Raw genomic sequence first — 23043 nt, 5'->3', positions numbered from 1 at the left:
GAAGTCTACTCATAAACTATGGATGTATCAAACACAGAGGTCATTACTCATACGTGTCTGTCTAGATGTAGACGCCGCGGTGTTATTAAAGACCCCGGGCCTCCCATGCAAGGGGAGCGTATCAAAGCTTTTAGTACGCTAATATATAAAACCAACAAGTCCAACTACTGACCACTGGTCTACACGTGAGGTCAACACAGGCCAGTCTAATGGCCCCCAATCAATATCGTCAACAAACTTTGCCCCTTCCATACAAACACACACACACACACACACACACAACTACATCGACGTACTCACATCTTCACACTTGAGACCGCTCCCTCTGGGCGCTACAACGACTTAGTGTGTTTACGGAACGTTAACTATTCATCACAGTTCCAGCCCTTCGGTCTGCCATTGTTCTACGTTGGCGCCCCCACCCCCACCCGAACGCCTCCCTTAACCTCGCCTCACAGCTGGCCCCGGCTCAAAAGGCCGTTCTCTTTACAGAAGCCACCTTATTTAAAAGCTCCTTTAATTTAGCACTGCTAAAAAAGGAAGGGGGAAAAAAAACACAAAACAAAATTCATTTCTGCGTTTCCCCACGTCTGGTCAATAGGCGAGGTAAATTAACAAATGCATTACGGACTTAATGAGCGAACCTTTCAGACCTCACACCAGGGCGCCGTTGCTTCTAACAGCTTTTAATGTTTGTGGTAATGGAATCTAAATAAACTTTGAAAAACAAAAGGAAAAACAAAATTAAAAGAAGGAGGTAATCTGACCTAATTTTTTTTTAATTCCAAGGACCATAACTTGTGGTAGTAGGGCATTGCTAATTATTACAATATCATTTCATTCAAATAACAAAGGCTGAGTATTAAAAGACTATTATGCAATTGAAAATCTGAAATTTCTTTCAATAAGGCTTAGACACGTCTCTGTTTTACAAAAACTTTAAATGGATGCATAATGTTTTTGTAGATTCAGTCTCTTCTAAAAGTTATAAAGAACGCGATCATTATAACGACAGCCACCCGTTTCGTGTTTATTTGTACGAGATATACATGTATGATTAAGATTGTAACAAAATGTACAAATAGCAACGGTTATGCACGAACATCATCTTGTTAACTTCCGTTGAGCGAGGGCCCATGAGGCTCAAATTCCCTTTTTCAAAATGCCTGTTCGGAGACCCCATTCTATGCGCAACACACCTATGGCACCAATTGGTATAAAAGCTGGCGGCTTCCCAGACATGCCGAGTTCAGCACGACTGGGGCAGTCCAAAAGTTTTCTCTTCCTCAGCGCAAGGAGCCCACACTGCCTTGTTTCGTGATTACGACACAACTCGCGCATACTTCATAAAGCCTTGCATCGACTAAGTGGTTTTACGTAGCAAACGCAAACTCCTTCCAGGCTGCAGCAGAATTGCATGAAGTAGAGAGGCCTGCAAGAGATCCAGCCCCCTCTACCTCAGCTGACACTTCAGACCAACTCACCTGAGTATGTCCAGCATCCGCTGCAGGTTCTGCCTCTCCAGATTTCCCTGTCCAAGTATCCCCAAAATCCTCTGCAGGTTCTGCCTCTCCAGATTTCCCTGTCCAAGTATCCCCAGCATCCTCTGCAGGCTCTGCCTCTCCAGATTTCCCTGTCCAAGTATCCCCAGCATCCTCTGCAGGTTCTGCCTCTCCAGATTTCCCTGTCCAAGCATCTCCAGTACCCCCTGCAGCTTCCTCCTCCCCATTATTCTGTTCTTTCTCTCTTTTTTTTTATTACTGTTTCATCACATCATATGTTGTTTATTTCTTTCACGTATTTTTGGATAATTACGCAAGATTCTGTGTTAGGATAGGTGTTAGAATAGGTGTTAGAATAGGTGTTAGGATAGTTGTTAGGATAGGTGTTAGGATAGACGCTTGGGTAGGTGTTAGGATAGTTGCTAGGATAAGTGTTAGGATAGGTGTTAGGATAAGCGTTAGGACGGTATTTACTTACTGTACATACCTACTGTTCCGACTTACACTGAAAATCGGTTTAGGATTTACGTAGGAATGGATCAACGTGGTAACCCTGGGATCCCGTGTATAGAGTGGAGACCAGCATTCAATATTGTAAGTTTTATCTCCCTTTCTTTAAAAAAAACAACACAATTTTCATTATTTGATTAATTGACTTTTTTTTTCCTGATTCGGGTATCGTTTTTTTGACAAAGAAGAACTGTGCCAAATATCAACTTAATCCGAGAATGGGAAGTGGGAGACAAAAAAAAAGTGTAAAATAATCCACCAAGACAAGAGTTGATAAAAGCTTTGTAAAAATGAGAAGCATATATTGAAGACTTTTTAAAACTCTTTAATTATTAAAGAAAAGAAGGTCTGAATTTTATCTTGATACAGCTGCTGCTTTTTTTCTCTTTGTATGTACAAAGTTCAATCCCAGACACCCATTTGTTAACTTGTACTAAAATTAGGTTTTAAACCCATATCGTTAATTACGTGATCAAAATAGTTCACTTCTTGCCCTGGCGGCCCACTCTTTAGCCGGTAGAATGAGTTCCCTGCGGTCCTACGTACACTTCTAGAGTCTGAGATAATCAATCACCTAACTCTCTGGTACAAGTGCAATGCTATTTATAGCCTCTGTTACAAGGGCAGCGAGTCAGATCAAAAGTGGACACCAAAATAATGCCAATATATAGGTCCGATAAGGGCGATCAATTTAGTACTAGAGTTACCGCCCATCAATTTGATTTGTGGTATCATATAGTGTCCTAAAGAAATGTAATAGCAATTATTGTTGTAGGAATGAAAAAACACAGAGTTTTCTGAGTCTGTAGTGAGTCTATGTAGCCTTAAATTCTTTTTTTTTTAAATGTACAAATAAGTTTTGCGACAATTTTAACTCTTTTTAAAATAGGGAAATGACTAAGCCTTATCTTTTTGTCTGTCAGACCGTCCGTCCACTTTTCTGTCTGTCTGTCTATCTATCTACCTATCTATATATACCGGTTAGGAAGTGAAGCCAAGCGCTTTACCGCTCAGGCACCGCGCCTCCTATGTGTGAGTGTATGAAGTTGTAAATAAATTGTACACATACACACACACACAGACTGATCGTGACACCAGAAAGAAAAGTTCTTCGCTCTATGGACATTTTGAAAGTCTGTCCACTTTTTTTTTTTCGATTCGATACTTTGTAATGTGTTGCCAAAATGTTGTCCACTGCTAATTATATTGTAGTTTGACTATCTTTCTAAGGCGGCTAAGCAGTCTTCAAGTTGAAAGCGAAACATCCAGTAGCCTATTTTTTGTAAGCTCAGAAGTATCAGTGGTGTGCCGGAGTGAGGTGATCTCTGGAGAAAACAAAACCACATTGTCATGTGAACTTTTGATCTATTCCTTTCTGTCTGTACAAGTCATCAACCAAAACAAGAGCATTTTTTGTGTGATGTCTCTCTTGACTGTTACAAACACACAAAATAGCTATAAAATTTGTTTGGTGAATATCAACTAAACAGAACCTCAGCAATGTCCTTCGTTTCACCTAAACAGAACCTCACCAATGTCCTTTGTTTCGATTTGTATGTGTGGACTTACCATCAGATTAACAACGCTTGATCTCGGCTGTATGAAGCAACTTTCTTCTTTTGATAAAGATGCACACAAAAAGCATTTCTTAAAGCTTTTATTCGTGGACTAAGGCTTGACCACTGACCACACAGTGCCAAAAAGACTCTGGATGGAATTTTGATTGACAAAATATATACATTGCAGGGAGTTGGCTGTTTGGACAGATTTCGAAGGCCTGTAACTATTTCAGCTAAACTAACAGGCAGACACACACAGACACAAACACACGATTACATCCAAGCAGACATACACACACACACGATCACTTGTACACACATTCCCTCAAAAAGAGTTCTTTTCCTTATGAAAACACGGGCCACCGCGGGCGACTAGTCTAATTATATTATGATAGTGTCCGAGAAGTCTTTGGTCAACTGTGGAGACTATGTTCTATAGATACACTTTCTCCTCTGGTCCAGCCAACAATGGCTACTATTTACTGACGCTAGACTTCGTCGTCCAAACCATGACGCCATTTGTTTCTACTTTCTTGTCAGACTTGGAGAGAGAATGTCTTAGCATTGGTCATAGTGTTTTCTCTGGCACATATAAATAGATATTTTACATTCAATTTATTTGTTTGAATGAGAGAGGGAGTTAGAGAGAGAGAGATAGACAAATAGACAGACTGATAGACAGACTGACAGGATAGATAGATAGATAGATAGATAGATAGATAGATAGATAGATAGATAGATAGATATAGAGATAGATAGATAAATAGATAGATAGATAAATAGATAGATAGATAGATAGATAAATAGATAGATAGATAGATAGATAGATAGACAGACAGACAGACAGACAGACAGACAGACAGGCAGGCAGACAGACAGACAGATAGATAAATAGATAGATAGATAGATAGATAGATAGATAGATAGATAGATAGATAGATAGATAGATAGATAGATAGATAGATAAAGACAGAAAGATAGACAGACAGACAGAAAGACATTAAAATTGTAATTAATTTTTGCCCCTTTTAATTCAAAGCAGGTCGTAAAAATATAAAACGTAAAAATATAAATCGAAATGGCGACAAGGAACAAAAAAAAAATGTGGCTAGCTAAAGGCATCTAGACAGAGAGACGGACGGACAGGCAGACAGAAAAAGAGGGTGTGAAAATGAGGATTACAAGACAGTCCGATGTTCTCAATCTGTGATCTGTTAACAATCATTGAATAAGTTCCTGGTCTATCTTCAGTAGACTTCTAAATAAGAGGCAGACATTCACAATCTTGTTTAGTGAGTTATTGGAAGGAGTTTTAGGGATGAAAAAAAACAAAAAACGAGCAGGCAAGAGCTATAAGTGGTCCTCAAGTTTTATAGTCTTAAGAACCTCTGGTGTAAAGGTATAAAAACAAAAGTAGAATATAAGAAGAGACAAAAACAGAAAAAGACGAAAGTTGCAATTGGAATGTTATCAACATTTTAACGCATTCTCCCTGCCCCGAACTTTCTGGTTCCCCCACCCCAAACCCTCAATGTTGTTGTCGTTCAGCCCTTCCGATAGCCAGTGGAGTCCTGAGCCACCAGGGGATGGGGGACGCAGGTCAACTATTGATCTTTCCCGATAGCCCCGTATTGACATGTAGGGCCGCGTCATTGGGTCGGAATGAGAGAAAGAGAGAGAGAGAGAGAGAGAGAGAATTGCTGAGTTGAGAGAAGGGGCACAGGATAAAAAAAAAAGGAAACCAAGGGAGACAAATTGAATAAGGTTTGGGTTAGGGTTTGGGTTAGGGTTCCATAGCTGTGAAAAGAAAACACTGACAGTGAAAAACAGGAGAAAGAGTGAGAGAATCTGAAAGAGAGAGAGAGAGAGAAAGAGAGAGAAGGAGAAAGAGAGAGAGAATCTGAAAGAGAGAGAGAGAAAGAGAGAGAAGGAGAAAGAGAGAGAGAATCTGAAAGAGAGAGAGAGAAGGAGAAAGAGAGAGAGAGAAAGAGAAAGGAGAAAGAGTGAGAAAAGGAGAGAAAGAGAAAGAGAAAGAGTGAGAGAAGGAGAGAAGAAGAAAGTGAGAGAAGGAGAGAAGGAGAAAGAGTGAGAGAAGGAGAAAGAGAGAGAAGAAGAGAAGGAGTGAAAAAGAGTGAGAGAGTGACGGGAGGTAATAAGAGAGAAACAGTATGGAGTGAAAGAGGAATGTTGCAATGAAGCTTAGACTAAGTCAGCATACTCCCGCATCAAAGATCATGCAATCATTAATTGTTAGAATTCCTTCTCTCAAATGTGACTCACAGTCTACGACAATGACCTGATTATGTGATTGTTTTTTCATCTGAATTAATCAACAAGTAAAATATCCATGATACTTTTGTTAAAAGCAAAGCTTATATTGAGTGAAATAGTGAAATTGTATGGGCTCTACAGTCTTGAAGTGGTCAGATTGGGCGCTACAGTCTTGCTGTGGGCAGATTGGGCGCTACAGTCTTGTTGTGGGCAGATTGGGCGCTACAGTCTTGCTGTGGGCAGATTGGGCGCTACAGTCTTGAAGTGGGCAGATTGGGCGCTACAGTCTTGCTGTGGGCAGATTGGGCGCTACAGTCTTGTTGTGGGCAGATTGGGCGCTACAGTCTTGCTGTGGGCAGATTGGGCGCTACAGTCTTGTTGTGGGCAGATTGGGCGCTACAGTCTTGAAGTGGGCAGATTGGGCGCTACAGTCTTGCTGTGGGCAGATTGGGCGCTACAGTCTTGAAGTGGGCAGATTGGGCGCTACAGTCTTGAAGTGGTCAGATTGGGCGCTACAGTCTTGCTGTGGGCAGATTGGGCGCTACAGTCTTGTTGTGGGCAGATTGGGCGCTACAGTCTTGAAGTGGGCAGATTGGGCGCTACAGTCTTGCTGTGGGCAGATTGGGCGCTACAGTCTTGTTGTGGGCAGATTGGGCGCTACAGTCTTGAAGTGGGCAGATTGGGCGCTACAGTCTTGCTGTGGGCAGATTGGGCTCTACAGTCTTGAAGTGGGCCGATTGGGCGCTACAGTCTTGCTGTGGGCAGACTGGGCGCTACAGTCTTGCTGTGGGCAGATTGGGCGCTACAGTCTTGCTGTGGGCAGACTGGGCGCTACAGTCTTGCTGTGGGCAGATTGGGCTCTACAGTCTTGAAGTGGGCAGATTGGGCGCTACAGTCTTGCTGTGGGCAGATTGGGCTCTACAGTCTTGCTGTGGGCAGACTGGGCGCTACAGTCTTGCTGTGGGAAGATTGGGCTCTACAGTCTTGAAGTGGGCCGATTGGGCGCTACAGTCTTGAAGTGGGCTGTCTGAGCGCTATAGTCTTTTTGTGGGAAAGTCAATCATCGCATTAAAAAATATTGAACTCAGACTGCAGGAAATGTTTTACGTGACATACTGCACTCCTTCTTAATCCTCAGATTTTAATGTTTTACAACGTGACATACTGCACTTCACCTTAATCCTCAGACTCTAATGTTTTACAACGTGACATACTGCACTTCACCTTAATCCTCAGACTCTAATGTTTTACAACGTGACATACTGCACTTCACCTTAATCCTCAGACTTTAACGTTTTACAACGTAACATACTGCAGTCCTCCTTACTCCTCAGACTCTAACGTTTTACAACGTGACATACTGCAGTCCTCCTTACTCCCCAGACTCTAACGTTTTACAACGTGACATACTGCACTCCTCCTTAATCCTCAGACTTTAACGTTTTACAACGTAACATACTGCACTCCTCCTTAATCCTCAGACTTTAACGTTTTACAACGTGGCATACTGCACTTCACCTTAACCCTCAGACTCTAACGTTTTACAACGTGACATACTGCACTTCACCTTAATCCTCAGACTCTAAGTAAAGACTTGTGTTTATGTTTATGGACACAGCTTCATTTGTTGATAATCATTTCTGAATCGTTGACAGTCCCTCCAGTCGAGGCAAATCGTTAGAGAAGGCCTGAACACTGACCTGCAACGTCACAACCTGTGGGCAGTTTAGACCAACAGCTCGTTGCCACGTCACAGGGCTGTGCTGTTTTTACTGCCCACTGGTTGCGACGTCAAAAGTCGATGCTGAGGCCTTCTCCAGCTAGCCTTTAACTGGCTTGCACTGAAAAAAACTAGACATCTATCAGAGACACCCACTATTCAACTCAATACACCATCCATCAAGCCTGGTTCTAATCGCGTATCTCTTTGACAGACATGGGGGACCGATCATTGGTTATATAATCTTATATTCTTACATAGCCAACTCCGCCACAACGTACCAGTTAATATGCTTGTAAATTGAAACTGTCACCGGAAATGAAAAGGGGCGAAGAATCGAACTATTAGATGCTAGAACCGCGGCACGAGTTATCTCCCTCCTTCCCGCCCTTTTTTTTTGTTCTTATGCCTAGGTCGATACGCAGTTGCCGGCCTTAGCTCATTCGATGTCGCCGCTATGAAAAAAAAAAAATTGGCATCGATTTGAATTTTTTTTTTTGTCACGGTCATAAAAAATAATTTGATCACAAAGAACTTTTACAAGAACAAAGGAAAGAAATAAGAGAAAAGTAGACAAAAAAGGCGAAGTGGACGAAGATGGCGGAAAGAGGAAAAGTACCCGCGCTAAAGTGTGAAAGCGAATTTTTGAGAGAGAGAGAGAGTAGAGTCAGAGAGTGTATGTCTATAGGGCAGATGATGTAGAGGTCATCTGTTTCTGCTGCCTACAGTTAACGAAGGCGTCATGTGGCCAGGACAATGTCAAACAGCCTTAATGTCTCCCCAACTAATGTCAGGTACCCATTAGAGCTGGGTGGACTCAGAGGCGCATAAAGATCTCGAAATAAAAAAAAAAAAATCCTAGTCTTCACCAGGATTCGAACCCGGGACCGCCGGTTCGGAAGCTTTACCGTCCAGCCACCGCGCCTCTGTGTCTGGGAGGTATACAACTGTTTACTTTTGTCCATGTCCTTAAGTTTTCTGCTTTAAAAGGTTGAACTGACCTGACCATGTTGTATGACAGTTAGTTTCGACTCTATTTCTTACCTTTTTATCTTTTTTTTTGGTCTGACATTATATTCACAGAACGTAATTGTATAGGACAAGGCCTGGTCACGTGGTATCAGATGGGGTCCAAATGTAGCATTATTGTCAGTGCTCAGAATTCCAGAGATTCCCAACTATACTAAATATCGCCCAAACCAACATTTCCTGCTTTAACCATTGGCTTTATATTTTTAATTTAGTATTCAAAGATCATGCTTATAATATTATGAAAAAAAAACAACGTTTTAACAGCAAAGCATTTATAAGGGGAAAGAACTGCAAATTTATTACCACATCTCTTAATACTACAATACTTATTTCCATTTTTCCATTATAAAACATACTTAATTGATTTACTTTTTGATTGATTCATGTGTTGTTATAGATAATGAATGATTGTGCAAGGTTTCAACTTGGTCCGAGAATGAGAACTGGGAGAAATAGGGTGTAAAATATGTGTATCAGAGTGAGTTGATTAAGACTTTGATCTTCAGTGAAAAACAAAACCATACCAACTCGAGTAAATTATCAGAAACCGGATATAAACAGCATTTCTTTCTAGTGAAGTCTATGTGTACTTGTTTCTTCTGCTTTACATTCTTAAATCTGTTTTGTGTCTGTCTTGTGTCTGTCTGTCTCTTTCTTTCTTTAGTTTACGTACATGAATTGATGAGTCCAGAACTGTGTGTATATTGTTAATTCTTTGTAATTTAAGTTTCTCTATCAACAGATAAACAAACAGCAGACAGACGCAACACACAATCTTTATAAATCCATCATAAATGAGCCCCCCTTTCCCTTCTCCTGTATCGGCTAGCTGTATGCTAACGCTGGTACGCTAAATAATGGGAACACAAATATCCAACGATTTCACGTGATACAATAAATCAACAGCACTGTTTGCATGTGATAGCGCGAGGATAGCACGAGGGGGGGGGGGAGAAACGTCTTCCCGTGGATTAGTTGTGGGCTAATTGCATAGAGGTTTCTTGTAACTCGATCACAAAGTTAACCTGACAAGGAGACCGAGGCTAGAGTGAGAAGGAAGAAAAACTCTATTTTGTTTTGAAAAATAAGAAGACAAATGCTGTTAGTTTTTAGCTTTAACCTCTTATGAATTTTGTTTTATTTAAGTCATTATCTTAATAATTCAAATCCTATCTCGTTTTTTTTTTTTATGTTCAATACGTTAATGAATTTTTTACATAAATTTAATTAAAGTTGTTTAAAATCAGTTCCTGTCAAGATTGATTTGAATGTCATTCTCTCCTGAATGACACTATCTTCCGGGGCTTCATTTACGAGTGTCATAAATGTCAAAAAAGTGCAAATGACGTATTAGAAGGGATGTGACGATTTAAGGCAGGTTCACACTAGCGAGTAAAATTCGTTTGGTACCGCTGCAAAATATTGTGGTCTATAGACACGGTCTGAAAAGGGAACTTTACTTTTTTTTTGCTACCTTTACAAAATGATGTATGCATGACGAAATCGATTGCTCCCTTTCACGAGCGTGCATGAAGAGACGGAAAGACACAAAGAATAAGGCACATTTCTTATTCCATATGCTAGGACATATTTGTATAAGTGCACCTTCTTTCCTAGTGCCATTAGAACATGGAACATGGCCTGAATCAGCCAGAAAAAAAATCAATGTCTTAGCAGAGTTCAAGTCTCTAACACACACGATTAACATATTGATACGCGTAGGACGTAATTATCTTCTGTTTTAAAGTAACTTCTGTAAATTATAAGATAAGATAAGGAGCCACTTGTTTACAATGCAATACTTTGCTATATGTACTTACAAGCCGGTATTGTTTAGAGGTGGCGCAACGGCGTGCTGCCATAGTATCATGTATTCGATTCTAGAACATAGACCGGACTGTGAGGCTGTCAAAGCCAATCTCTACTTTGACTGAGGGGAGAGGGGGGAGCCTGGCACCCAAAGCTTCCCCGATTCTTAAAACTGCAATCCACGCAAACAATCCAGCTACAACATGGTTTTAAGTTCGCGAGATACGGTGGCTCAGCCTGGACTTAAAACGGTCAAGCTCAGTAAACACAGCCATATGTCCAGAGAGGAGAGGTTACTAATTCAAGTGGCCTCTGGCTGCTCACGCTCATGGGCGGCGCCGCTAAGATGGAGAGGGATAGAAATGAGCAAAAAGTGGCGCTTTGTAACGTTAAGTATCGAATACTGAGAGAGGATAAGCTAGAAGTGACTATCACTAGTCTGACCCTAGCTGACCATTTCGCCAAGGAAAGAAGTAAATATGGCATGTCGGATTCTCGGTATGTGATATTTGTCCGCAGAATTCAATAGTATATTAGGTTCAAAAGACACTTGTTGACCAACAGATAAAAATTAATTTGAGCCTTACGTTTAATAATTTATAATAATAATCATCTAACATTCTGGTCAATTTATTAATTTAGTACATGTATTTATGTCATGACCAATATTTTCTTTCATGAGTTTGGTCTTAATTTAGGTATGGTTAGCACACTTATAATGCAGAACATACTATACTGCTATTGTAAAAGCTCATTTACCCCCCCCCCAACACACACACCCTGACAATACCAGGGACTCTATCTGAATAAGGAGCTCTGAACGAATGTCTAAAATACTGCCGAACCATATAAGTATAATTGCGAAGCTACTCACCATTGAATGTTAGTCCAATAAATGAGATTTCTATATAGTCCAAATTATTTATAGTGTCCTTTTATTGGACCAAATGTCTGTAAACAACAGTCAGTAGTTAGTCAGCCATGACAGACGTTATCCAAATCAAGAAATTAATCCTTCATTTAACTTGTCCTGAAATTAAAAAACAAAAAGATTTCAAATATTTAGTTTAAAATAGCTTTTAAAATGTATCTTAAGTTCTACAGAGGCAACAGCCCTTAAGCTCTTAGTCTGAGCCTTGAGGAATGGTCCCCACTTTATGGAGATTTTTGTTGTCACCATTATCCTATCGTACAAATACGCGGAGTCCCTCATATTATACTCTTCCAGGGACACGAGAACCACTATGGACGCCACTGTATCTTATAATTTCTATTCAAATAAGACAATAATTAATTCAGGCAACAATAATTATCAGCCCCCAGACTTACTGTGGCGACTTTGACCTGGTTAATGTATGCAGTCGGGGTTTGAACTCGAGCCCCCTTGTGAGAAGGCCAACCCACATTGAAAAAGAAACGTGTCTAACTTGATAACTACGAGCGTTTCTTCTTTTTAGCTAGAAACATTCATGAACTCATTAACACACTAAGATCTACTTTTATTTATATGTAATGGCCAATCTATGCAGGTTTAACTAATTGTATAAGAAAACTAAGGTTCAAAGTTCAACAATAACACACTAAATTCTGACCTTAGGCAGAGTGAAACCGAAATGAACAGCACACTAAGTCTTCACTCAAATTCAAAGTTAAGTCCGAAATCAAGTCCAAATGAACCGTTCACGGGGTCAGTGTACACACGTGAATGGCTTAAGAAGTGTCTCTAACTTTAAAGTCCCATATACGACGATCAGTTACCAGAGCTAATAGCCTCCGAGTGTCCAGACTCCAGCGCACTAATGGTCACTTCCAAAGTAGTATTTAGTGTCGCACGAAAGGCATGTCCGACGTGTCCACTAATGACTGGACCCCAAGGTACCGTCAAAATAAAGCCAAGCCATTGAGGGCCGTTGGGGCGATGATTAAAAAGATCGTACAATTTACTTAAAATACATCCAATGGCGGCAATTTCCATGGCTCGACTGAAGAGTTCCCTTTTTATATTTCGCGAGAGAGAGATTCGTACAGGCTAGACAAAGCTAGTGGGCACTAATTGAATCAGCAGTTTTGATTTGGGAGAGAACGTCCATCCGTATCAGCCCCACTCTCCTCTCCTTTAGCGATGTCCTCCCCAGATAGTTTCATTTCGCGTGGTCAAAGAACCACCGATGTCCGTGTTGTACCTCCCTCCACCCCATCCTATCCACACACACCCTCCCCCCCCCCCCCATCCCAAGGGCGGCATGTTGGTGCCCAGAGGTATTGGATCCCTATCAAAAAGCACGCAGTGTGCTTTGAAGTGAGCGGGGGGGGGGATTGAGTTTGGTGTGAATGTTGAGCAGAATTTGTGGATGTGTCGGCAGCGGTGTACGTGTGTGTGTTTGTGTGTGTCGAGAAGGGAATATATGTGAATAAGTCGCGATGGGGGCGTGTGACAGAAGAGGCCGTACCAAAGAAGTCAGTTGGCCTTTAGGTCTGACGTGACGTGTTCCAAAAAAAGAACAAAATATATGTAGGTCGTGTTGCGAATACTAAATAGGGCTAAAGAAGTGGACATCCAATAAAAACATTGAGGCAACTACAACTGAATGAACAGAACATTGATTACACAAATAATAAATGTACACACCGTATTCGAAAGGTTTAGCTGGGAGATATCCGGGTTAGTTACTATTAGTATCCAGCTATATCCGGGTTAGGTACTATTAGTATCCAGCTATATCCGGGTTAGGTACTATTAGTATCCAGCTATATCCGGGTTAGGTACTATTAGTATCCAGCTATATCCGGGTTAGGTACTATTAGTATCCAGCTATATCCGGGTTAGGTACTATTAGTATCCAGCTATATCCGGGTTAGGTACTATTAGTATCCAGCTATATCCGGGTTAGGTACTATTAGTATACTTATCTGTTTTGTAATTCTCAGTGTTGATAATTACTTTTTTTTTTTACTTAGAAACAAAATTAAACTCGTATATTGCGAATGAAGAATTTTAAACAACAATGATAATAGATCAATAATAACAATAATATCACTTGTGTGTGAAAAAATGAAACCTCCATGTTTAGCGGAAACTTAAAAAGCAGAAGTCAGTTCGCGTTTGGGTATTCCCATTTATCATAACATCGCTAGTTGGCTATTTGCAAATAAAGTGCTTGAGAACAGATTTTTAATCTTAATCTTTTTTTAAACTAGCAGCTTAGTTTGTGGAGCTATCTGACTAGACCTTTAATTAGGAGTAGTCTAAATAGAATACAAATAGTGATTTTGATTTTTTGATTTTTGATTTGAGGCACATCGGCACAATTTAGGCCATGTCGTGCCTGCAGTTCCTTGTACAAATAGTGCCAGCTATGTATTTTCTTTTTTTTTTTAATTCAATTTCATTGAAGCAGCAATTTTCAGTATGCGTTTTAGAAAAACAAAAAACTACAAAAAAAACAACAACAATAAAGCTTATCTTATCTTTAGTGAAATTGTATCAATTATATTGAATCTAATCATCTAAAATAATTTTCTATGATCTAGACAAAAAAAATTGTGATTAAAAATATTTGTATTAATATTTGTGTTTAGCTCAACGTTCATGCTTGTTCAAGAGTTTTTTTTTTTTTTTTTAAAGTTGCTCGACTCTGATTTCGAACTCGAGGTCTCAAGGCTCCATGATGGAAGGCCGACACGTTAGCCACTTAGCTAGTCAAGTAGTCGTAAAGGAAAAGGTTTTTATAGTCTAAAAAAAATGTCCACAATTTTTAGCAAACTACCTAAGTCTCTACACAGGGATTATCTCCCTTTAACTTGGTACAATTGGAAATAAAACACAATTGATTAATTACGACTAATTGATTAACTAATGAATTATCTTTAATGGACTTTTGTCTTGTACTCCAAAATGAATGACTGTGCAAACTATCAACTTGATCCGAGAATGGGGAAGTGGGAGAAATAGCATGTCAAAGAATCTACCCAGACAGACAGACAGACAGACGGAGTGAGTTAATATAAGCTTTGTAAAAAAAAAAAATATTTAGTTTTTTTAAAGTCATTTCTTCAGTATGAAAATAGAATAGCAAATGTAAAGTACCATTTATCGATTATATTTAGTGTTTTCATCGTCACAGTGTTAGAGTAATAACTTTTATCCATTAATTAGTGCTGTATATCTCCTGGTAGTTGATACTAATTTTCATATATCTGCATACAATACAATACATTATATACATAAATACATGATATATATAAATACACGATATATATATATATATATATATATATATATATAAATACTTAATATATATAATATAATGATATGTATGATATACATATATATAGATGACATATATATAAATACATGATATATAAATACATGATAATTTCTTGTTGATGTTGCTTTATTCTTTGACATTTGCTTCTATTTAACCCAAATGTTCCTCCTGACCTTTAATACCGAACAGCTTTGGGTCACCTGGACAACTGTACTTACAAGATGTGGTCAACTCCTAGTGTTCAAGTGGGGGTACAATATGTTTCCTCTCCCCCCCCCCCCTCCTTTTTTCTTTAAATAGAGCTCAGACGTTAAACTGAAATATGAATCTCACAATCTAAAAGTTTATCTTTCTGACCTTCGGGACGCCCTGACCCTGTGACGGCATCCGCATTCCTCTTTCCTTGTCTCTCGAGGAAGAAACACCCCTAGTGGTGTGTTGAATTAACATGAAACATGACATACAAGTCTGAAGTATCAGTCTCTATCTCAAAGAGCATGTCTAGACCATGCCACTGGAAGGTATCACTTAATCCCTTGGATCTGCAGGGGTGCCACTGACCATGGCGGACTTATCTCTGGCTTCTCGCTAAGCTTCCCTACGCCCTGTTCCCTCTCCTTTGTCTGGACTATATTTCGTTACTACCCGCGGCGTTTCACGTGGGCGCCTCAGCTCCAATGACTAATATTCAATCGCAGTCGTGTATTGTAATTTGGTTAACGCCCTACTACAGGGGTGCCCAAATATTTTCGGTCCTGGGCGCGTATAACTATTCCGCACGGTCACAGGCAGGACCTAATGGAACTGAGTCTCGGGGGATTCTTTATCTGAGGGGCCTGAAAGTACCGAATGACGGGTCTGAAATGTTCCGAGACTTCCAAGTTTGGGCGTCAGGGCTCTATTGTAACTAAGGGTAGTGTTGCCAACTTGGAACCTGTTATACGAGTTAGAATTCCTTGTATTTTATCAGTTTGATTGAAGTCTCCCTACTCTTGACAATAATTGTAATCAGAAAAGTCAGTATTATATGTTTATATTATACTGGTGTTGTATTTGTACTATATTGATATTAAATGGCTGCCTGGTCGTGCGTATTGCGCGCTGGACTGTCGTTTGGATTTATCGATGGTCCCGGGTTCAATCCCTGCCCGCTCCCATCCCCGTCGTCCTGCGGGAGGTTTGGACTAGGAAGTAAACTATCTTCAACATCCGAAATATGTAAAACAAACAAACATTTATACTTGTTTTCATATTATACTAATCTAATAGTGCCTATTTAATACTTGTTTTATGTTGATTATATATTGGATTTATGCTAATGTTGTGCTGTTATATTGGTTTTACATCCATGAAAAGTTGATGATATAATGATAATATGTTGATACTTTACTGGTATTGTGTTGATAATTAACTCTAATTATGTCGATATTATACTGGTATTATTTCGATAATATACTTTAAAATACGGTTATTTTATTTATTACAATATTATTATCTTAATTAAATTTATACAGAAACTACATAGATGTTATTTGATAATGTACTGGTATTAGATGATATTATGTAGATAATATCAACATAGTAGAAAATTGTAAAGTACCCCTTTCAGTTCTTGGGATCTATAGGGCAGCTGATGCAAAGATAATCTGTTTGTAGGCCGACCTTTAACGAGGGTGTGCTCAATGATAAGTCGTCTTTACTTTTTTCAACTAACGCAAAGTAACCATTAGATTTGAGTCGACTTAGGGGACATCCTAAGAATCCCGACGTTCAAAAACTCTAGTCTTTCCCGAGGTTCGAACACAAGACTTCTCGGTATGGAAGCCACACGGTTTTACACTTATCCACCACGTCCTCATTATGTTATTATGATGTGGGTATTATATTGACATGACACTGGTATTATATTGACATGACACTGGTATTATATTGACATGACACTGGTATTATATTGACATGACACTGGTATTATATTGACATGACACTGGTATTATATTGACATGACACTGGTATTATATTGACATGACACTGGTATTATATTGACATGACATTGGTATTATATTGACATTATGCTGATATTATATTGACATTACACTGGTATTATATGACATTACACTGGTATTATATGACATTATGGTCAGCTTGTAAGCGTTCACAAAACAGAAATGTGTCTGTGGGATCGCGTGCTCATCAGAGTGCGTGAGTATGCCGGCTCACGTGCGCCTGTGATTACAACTGTGGATGTAGGTGAGTTTATGCGTAAAGGCATTTTTTTTTCAGAAACAGATCAAGTCGGAATAATTTCGATAAAGCATGTTTTCTGTCAGGAGTCTTGCTGTCTGACATCATATGGACAGACCTGGTCGTGTCATCTTTCGCCTGCACTCACACACATACACACACACGCCTCGGCGTTCGTGGACGGACACTCTTACACACAAACGCACCGACGGTCATGGCGTGATTCAAGCCAGATGATGTGTGCCAGGAATATGAACCATTGTAAATCTTTCAATGCCTAAAAAAATATTTGCAAATTTTTTTGTATGTTTATTACTTTTTCGTTTCGTTTATTTTTTTTATTGTTTATTTTTTATTTCTTTATCTTTACTTTTATTTCCTTCCATGTTTTGTTTTCAGAAGGAGGAGTTTGCACCCCCCCCCCCCCCCACGATGACAAATCCCACTTGATCCCAAAGATTTTGTTTCTCGAAGCTAACTCGTGGATTGGGATTTGTCTCTTTCGATTCAAACAGAAGGCATTGAAGCAGATCTTGAAGATCAGGGTCTTAAAATCTTGCACACCGCGCATGTGATAGACTTAGATCTAGGTTGTTGTTGGATTTTTTTGTATCCTCCTCACTCACCATTTGTTCGAACCAGTTCCCTCCCTTGGCCAAGAGACACTAATGAGTTTGTTTGGGCTATTGTAAGGCTCCAGAGACTCGGCCCCACGTCTGTGTGACGGGAAGTTTGTTTGTGGTGCGGATTACGTTCATGTGTCAAAATGGAAGTTGTGTTTTTCGTTTGTCCGCCTGAGGCCATGGTGCGTCAGGGTTGTTTATTTTGCATACGAATGTGTCTTATATAATATGAAAACAAAAATACATTAGAAAAGTGTTGGGGGTGGGGATAAAGAGGAAAAAAGGGGGTGGGGTGGGGGGTGTTGTTCCTAGAGTACAACAAAAAGTGAAGTAAAAAATTAATGGGATACAAATATATTTTAAAAAAGAGAGAAAAAGAGAGAGAGAGAGAGAGAGAGAGAGAGAAAGAAACGATGCAAATGTTATGAACTTATGCATAAAAAAAAAACAAAAAAAAACACTAATATACAAAATAAATACAAATCGAGGAACGTTTAATACAGATTTATAAATGACAACAAAATACTAGGTTCGTTAAAGTGAACATTAAAAAAACAACACATGATCCAATCTACGGAACAAAAGTATATTGTGTACAGTTTTAGTGGTCAAAGTGGTGCTATCAACTGTACAAAGTAAGGTCATAATCTACTCGGACAGGAGGTCACTAAGACAGATGCAGCGGTATGTGATTCTAGAATGTTTGCACCGAACTGACCAGATAAACGATCTAGACCGCAGCCTCCCCTCCCCCTGATCCAAATAGATATCACTGTTATAAGATCACAACGGTTACTGGAGACTCGGGGGGGGGGGGGAGAGGATGAAAAACATCTTCAGCTCGTTTGAAGCCAGTGGTTCTAATACCTGGATACCCGCCACCAAACTTAGGCCTATTGCTAATTTCTATCAGAGGAATGACTAAATACTAAACAACATAATTCAACTATACTATAGCAGATCTGAACAATATATTTATGTGTTCATAAATTTCATAAATGAATATAACAATAACACGCTTTTGTATTCGTTAATCTAAAAACATTTTATTGTAGTGTGTTTTTCAACAGCCTTAAATATAATATAAACTAAATGTAAAAAAAATATTGCTGAGATAAAATATCAACATACATTAGATTCAGTGGCTAGACAATATAGTCGTGATATGTTTATAGACTATTCTAACGAAGTTTTTTTGTTGTAATTGTTATTTGTTATTAATAAAAGTAACACATTTTAAAGAAGGGTGGGGAAAAAAAAGGATTGAACGACGTGTAGTCTGAGAACCACTGCGATGACCAGCTTCACTACAGTAATTCACAAAGACATAATGTCCGAGTTATCCCATTGGACATATTAGCCCATAAGTCCCCAGGGATGTAACATTTATCTCCTGTTCTACCAGTGCTTGTGTTTTCTTGGCTTGGGTAACAATTTTCTGGTGAGCGATCTTTCATAGTCCAGCACATTAGTGTGTTGATGAATTGGGACACACCAAAGGATTACAATATCCAGTCCTCTCGATAACTACTATAATCTTCAAAGGGACAACTAAACATACTTATGTTCATTTTAAGCTTGTTAGTCCTTTTTTATTTTGAAAGCTAAAACGTCAGCCCATGTTATTTTGGCTTGCCCATGTTATTGTTCGTTGGCACATTGCCACACTTTAGCCGACAGGAAAAAAAACGGATTAAAACAGGAAATGACCATCATGATTGAGTAGCACCTTATTGACCAGGGCACCAGGGCAAAGCGCAAACTTGGCATTCGTCATTTGATGGACATACTAGAACTGACCCCATTTTTATGGACATCTTTAGATACACACAATCTTGCTGTGCCCCTGTGAATAGCCATAAAACTATTTGGACATAACTGACCACCAAAATAAATGCCGTCTATAGAAATGTCTCCTAGCGGTGTACTGACTTAGAAACACAACATTAGACTTATGGGGAGAAGGAGGGGGAGGGGTACTTGGAGTTTTACGATGGTACGGTCAATCAATGGAAGAGAAAGAACACCCGAGGAGCGATGAAATTAATTAAGTGAAAGAATTGATTTCATGTACACAGTGTACGAGTGATTTATTGACATTCTCGTATAGTACAACATGATCAAACAAATATGGCTTTCCTGTAACATTGATAGACTCACACACAAGCTGAAGTCGTCATTAAACAAAACAGTATGGGAACTAGGTTCCCCACAAGAGCAAGAATACAACATAAATAGTCAGTTATGTTCCTCCTATAAAGCCAAACCAATTAAGTTGCCAACTTGACATCTTTGTGCTGTATAAACTGTCAAACTTATGCAATGCTAAAGAGGATGTATTTATTGAAGATACATGTCTTAATCTCGGCGTTCAAAAATATTAATGTTAAATGGGTGGACCATGACCGAGAAGAGTGGAGAGCCATGGTTGCGCTCATGTCGGCAATGCCTTCAATGGTTTGGGCTCGAGAGATGATGCTTGACAAAAGAAAAAAATTGTGTTAGATGTTTACATCAGAAAAAAGCATCAGAAATTATTGTTCATAGAAATAGGTGTTAGTGTACTTTTAGAATATTTCGAATTTATCATCATGGAACTCCATTTTAGTGGGGGGGGGGGCTTTTAGAGGTTTCAATCCTCGCCTGTTAAAGCGCTGGACATATACCCTGCTGTTTTGTGTAATGCACGTATGTCCCCATACAGGTTGAGAATTTGTAATATCTCCATTAAGTCTGTCATTTTCAGACGTCTCGTGTGTGTGTGTGTGAGAGAGAGAGAGAGAGAGAGAGAGATAGAGAGAAAGAGAGAGAGAGAGAGAGAAAGAGAGAGAGAGAGAGAAAGAGAGAGAGAGAGAGAAAGAGAGAGAGAGAGAGAGAGACCCTCTATAATCTACAGGATGAGACCAAGTTTAATTACCAGTACTTACATTGATTGTAGGTGTGGGTCAATGCTTGAAACAATAAATATGTTCTCTGTTTCACAGCTTTATGAAGGGTACTGCGACTCTTTTCTCTTGAGGGTATCGATCATAAGATTTACCACCCCCCAATTTTCACCCAATGCTATTAAATTCTCTTCAAGTTATTGATCATTGGATAAGAAATAGTGCACGCGCAACAAAACAACTCTCGTGACATTTTATCGCCTCCCTTTCATTCTTTCTGCGTAACAAAACACTGGACCTTGTACCTTCACTAACAGAGAATTACATTTTAAAAAAACACACGGTATCGAAGCCTCAACTTTTAATAATTCAAAACACATACATCCAGCGAGAACATCGCCCATTCATTGTAGACACTTGAATGCTTAGTTCACAATGTCATGTGGCTTATTTTAAGTTAAAATTCTTCCCAAATCTGTTTACATGTGAAATGAATAAATTAACTCTTTCTCTCCATAATTATTTACCACATTCTGGTGGAATCAACGTTGCTATCGTCAGTTAGGAAAGAAAGAGTTAAAGTCCCGGTTGCATTTTACTTAAGTTGTTCGTTGTTTTGAAGAAAAAGTATTGATCAATCAAATCATTATTTTTATAAATACACCATCAATTCCGACCGCCAGTCAGACTTTATATAGCCCTACCGATATTTGAAAACTAAGATGGCAATTTTGTGAAGGACCCGATTTGATGATGTTTAAAGTAGTGTAATATTATTGCCAAGTAGATCAAGCAAGGGACGTTATCTGTATAACTCAAAGTGATCCAACCTGCATTTTTGTTCTGGGTATCAGCGAGGAGTCTTGTTCTTCCACTCCCCACCCACTGCTGAATGACATCGAGTCATAAAGTTACATAACTCTAGGAGGGACCTAGTCAGATGGTGTGGACTTGGGTTTCTAGAGGACGTGCCTCACATTGCTCATCAAGTTACTGATAATGGCCTGGTCCGGTTATGCTAAAGATAGAGCCCTCCCTCATTACACGGATTCTTGGCCTGGTCAGCGTCTGAAGTCCCCCTAGCCCAGTCGGACATACCAGCTTTAACAAGGCCAGTAATCAAATCTTCACTGACCAGTCGGTCTCATTAACACTGTAATGGGCGAGACGGAATTTGAACGAAAATCTCGACCCCTAGAGAAAGAGGCGCGTGGACGCTTGGTCCAAAGAGGGGGGAAGAAAGTTATGTTGGAACATTTCGAAAATAGGGAAGGGGGGGGGGGGAGGTTGACTAGATTGACACTCCACGCGTCTGGTCCTGGGCCCATGGAAATTAAAGGCGTCATTAAATGACGTACGTAAAGGCGAGGGAGTTATGCGCCCATCGTTACAACATTGTGAGAGAAGTGAAGTTACAACATTGTGAGAGAAGTGAAGTTACAACATTGTGAGAGAAGTGAAGTTACAACATTGTGAGAGAAGTGAAGTTACAACATTGTGAGAGAAGTGAAGCTACAACATTGTGGGAGAAGTGAAGCTACAACATTGTGGGAGAAGGGAAGTTACAACATTGTGAGAGAAGTGAAGTTACAACATTGTGGGAGAAGTGAAGTTACAACATTGGGAGAGAAGTGAAGTTACAACATTGTGAGAGAAGTGAAGTTACAACATTGTGGGAGAAGTGAAGTTACAACATTGGGAGAGAAGTGAAGTTACAACATTGTGAGAGAAGTGAAGTTACAACATTGTGAGAGACGTGAAGTTACAACATTGTGGGAGAAGTGAAGTTACAACATTGTGAGAGAAGTGAAGTTACAACATTGTGAGAGAAGTGAAGTTACAACATTGTGGGAGAAGTGAAGTTACAACATTGTGAGAGAAGTGAAGTTACAACATTGTGGGAGAAGTGAAGTTACAACATTGGCAGAGAAGTGAAGTTACAATCACTTTTTTTTATACATGCATATAAAAAGCGATCGCGGTACATTTCTTTCTCCTCCTCCGCCCCAACTCCCAACTAGTTAACACAAAGAGATAGGATCAAACATTATTGAGAAAGCTAAAAGCACTAAACAAAAATAATGGGTGAAAATATTTCTAATTGCACAGATTTATTATTGTTAATCTAAAACTCTATAACTATTACAAATTTAATTAAGTGACTGATCCAAACTAATTAATACAACTGTCCATTGTACATATTTTTTTTAAAAGTATTTTTTATGTTTTTTTGGTTTAAACATAAGTTCATTCACTTTTTCGAAATACTAAGTGGACATCGATACTTGAATACACCCCGTTCTCATTGACTGTTCCCTCTCTTCGTCCCTTCCCCATTGCCCTTTCTCTCTATTTCTCTCTCTCTGTCTGACTCCCCCTCTGTCTCACCCTTTTTTCTGCCTGTCTCTCTCTCTTCCTCTTTCTGCATCTCTCTCTCTCTCTCTCTCTCTCTCTCTCTGTGTTTCTTTTCCCCCTCTCTCTCTGTCTCTTGAATCTTTATCGCAGATTGATCAGGCCTCATGTAACATCTTATCTGAACTTGACCACAGGTCATTCGCTTGAGCCACCTCTCTTTTATTAAATTACTTTTGAAATAAAACTCTTGTCTGTTACATGAGCTCCA

The 23043-nt window shown here is 39.4% G+C and overlaps 1 protein-coding gene across 2 annotated transcripts in view; it reads right to left on the bottom strand.

Moving 5' to 3' along the window:
• The window catches only part of LOC106051401 (uncharacterized), a 241024-nt gene that overhangs the window by 132261 nt on the left and 85720 nt on the right, over window positions 1-23043 (bottom strand). For both annotated transcript variants that reach the window (XM_056023275.1, XM_056023276.1), the window contains exon 3: window positions 11278-11433. The gene's annotated coding sequence lies outside the window, so the exon portion shown is untranslated. The remainder of the gene's footprint in view (window positions 1-11277; window positions 11434-23043) is intronic.

The sequence above is a fragment of the Biomphalaria glabrata genome, chromosome 3 (genome assembly GCF_947242115.1).
Source record: "Biomphalaria glabrata chromosome 3, xgBioGlab47.1, whole genome shotgun sequence".
In the NCBI taxonomy this organism is placed as follows: domain Eukaryota; kingdom Metazoa; phylum Mollusca; class Gastropoda; family Planorbidae; genus Biomphalaria; species Biomphalaria glabrata.
Note: the sequence above shows the minus strand (reverse complement) of the source record. Positions and strands in the feature narration are given on the sequence as shown.